Below are 2,899 nucleotides of genomic sequence, written 5' to 3'. Positions count from 1 at the left end.
AGAGTCTGCCACAAGGTAGACATACGTTGATTTTGTCATTCCACATAGCAAATGTATGTCTGCTTCTATCTCCCCTCAAAAGTCAAGAACAAAACATAGAGTGCACAATAAGTTACCCCTAAATACGTCAGCTTAAAACTGCAAACATATATTATTTCACAGAGTTTCTGAAGAATGTGGGAGAAGCTTAACTGTGTAGTTCTAAGCTCAAAGTCTGTCATGAGATTGGAGTCAAGCCTTCAGCCAGGACTGCAGTCTCCTCTGAAGGCTCAACTAGGGGTTGGGGGCAGGAGTAGGCAATGGGGGTGGATTTCCCTGTAAATTCATTTACAAGATTGAGTCAGTCTCATTTTCTCACTGGCTATTGCAGAAGAATTCAGTGCCGCATCTTCATATGGGTCTAGCTCTATAGGTTGCTTAAGTGACCTCACTACATGGTAACTGACCTCCCCCACTTCTATATATTGTTCATTGCACACACACACACACGGAGCAGGGAGAGAGAGAGAGAAAGAGAGATCAGACAATGTGGGAAGCGATCACACAAGTATGTGAATGGTAAGAGACAGAGGTCACTAGGCTGATTTGGAACCCATCTTGAGTGCTGGCTGCCATACAGAACCTAGATGTTCCCCTTTTCCTTTCACAGGTCTGGAATGGTACCTGCAGATACCAATGAGGTTAGCCACCATGAAGGAGTTTTTGACCTTCAAAGTAGGGAAATGCTGGATGACTGTGGGTATAAGTGGGATGATTTCTCCACCAAGGTCCTCTTGGGGGAAGTAACAATTTGACAGATCCCGTTGGGGACTCCTTTGAAGGATGGGGTCCCTCTGTGTCAATTTCTATCAAAAGCTTCAGGAGAGTCCCCCTCAATCTGGGAAGCAGACACCTATCTAAATCCTATCAAAAGTCCCATCCAGTTGGGATTTTAAATTTGCCTCTGTGACAGAGTTAAACCAGGATGTCTTATCTTAGAGCAAAACCTGGAACTAAAAATGTGGGGTTATTTAAAAAAAAGGAAGAAAGGAAAGGAAAAATTAAAAACAAAAGCTGGAACTCCAATGATGTGATTTTTGTTAAACAAAAATGTGTAGCCCCAAGGACATCAACACTCTAGAAAGTTGTCTTGTGATTACAGCCCATTGCCACAGGGGCAGAGGTATATTGCCTCATCCTACCTACAAAGAAAGTCTCTATATCTGAGAGAATCTGTCTGCCATCACAGGGAGTCCTTACCAAACAAGATTAAAAGAACTCATTTGGAAAGGACTTTCTTTGGAGGAGTCCCTCGGCCCTAAATGATGTGCTTGGGTTACTTTGGGGTTTTTTTCTTTCCTTTTCCACCAGCAAGAATCATCCCAACAGCCCTTTGAATTCTTATGTCTTCATTATTTTATTTCATAATTACATTCTTTGGTTTATACAATAAAGTTTTTAACATCTTGGGGCTTTTTTCCATCATGTAACTGCTGGAGTAAATGTTGCTTAGTAGCTCTGGGAGGCTTCTCGGTCACTCAGTGAACACTCAGGTTCAGAGGGAACAGATACTCAAGAGGCAAGCCCCCAGCCCAAGGGGACAGAGGGGATTTCAGAGCTTCGTTGGAGATCCATTGCCCTGACTCATTGCCCAGCTCTCCCTGCACTCATCTAGCTGCCCACATTCACAGGACATATTGCTACCTGTTCTCAATTTGCCCCTCTTTCCATGATCTTGACGCCAGGGCCCCGCCACAATTCCTCCTGTCTGGCAAATTTACTAAATCAGCTTATTTTCCATTTTCATTAGATTTGTTCTCTCGGCACATGCTCTCATCCAATGCCATGAAAAAAATCAAGGATTCCTGGAAGATACCCAAAGCTGGCTCAGAACTCATCCTGCCTCCTTTTCCAATTACCTCTCCAGCATTGGAGCCAGCAGTGCTTGATCAGCTTCCCAAAGCCCACTCAGCAGGTCACTTGATTTGCTCTCTGCCATTCCTCTCTACCTCCCCAGGTCCCTCTGGAGGAGATGTGAAGCAAGATTTTGATAGGTACAGAGACATGCCCTCATTCCTAATGGAAACCCAAGCATTTTGAAGATGTCAATTCCTTCATGAACTTTATTGGTTTAATGCCACCCCTTATGCATTTTTAAATGGTTACCAAAACTAGCCATATGTTTATCTGGAAGAACAAACATGTAATAGCATGCAAAAAAAAATTTGGAAGAGTAGTAAGTGGAAATTTGACCCATTAATACCAAAACTTTATAAAGGTTCAAGTAGACAGTAGGTAACGAGTTTGAGCAGAAAGTGCGTCCACTGTTGAGATCTGGCTATATCTTGGCATAAAGTCTGATAACTCAGTGGACTCACCAAACTGGAATATTTTACTTGGGGACAGAGAGGGAAGAGTGGAGGGCAGGATGGAGCTGATGCATGGTATGTGCCTCAGATTCTGGTCTTCCTGACTGAGTCCCACAATGAAGAGGCTGTTGGCAGTGAGATTCTGGAAGACACATTCTGGAAGACAGCAGAACATAGTACTGTTTGGGGGCTCCTGGTACGGAGTGGAGAAGAGAGTATTCCCATCTTGCTTAAGAAATATAATCTGGTTCTAATATAGTGAGAGCTACATGAAATGTCAATGTTCTAGCACCTGGCCAGCTTAACTTCTGAAGCCCTAGAATGGGTCCTTTCCACTGACACAGGGGAAGCAGAACAGCCAGGCCCCATGATCATTAAGCAGGAAGAGAAGAACTAAAGAGGACTATTCAGGAACCTAAATGATAACCCCTCAGAGACTCACAGAGAATCTGCACTATGCAGATGGTGGCAGGACTCATATGTCTTTATGTGGATTCATTGTACTCACAGAATAGGGATTTCTGGTGAAATAGGATTATAAAGAAGGCAAA

The sequence above is a fragment of the Talpa occidentalis genome, unplaced genomic scaffold, assembly GCF_014898055.3.
Source record: "Talpa occidentalis isolate TD23 unplaced genomic scaffold, MPIMG_talOcc4v2.1 talOcc4.5, whole genome shotgun sequence".
Classification (NCBI taxonomy): Eukaryota; Metazoa; Chordata; class Mammalia; order Eulipotyphla; family Talpidae; genus Talpa; species Talpa occidentalis.
The sequence above is the reverse complement of the archived record's forward strand: the minus strand, read 5'-3'. Positions refer to the sequence as shown.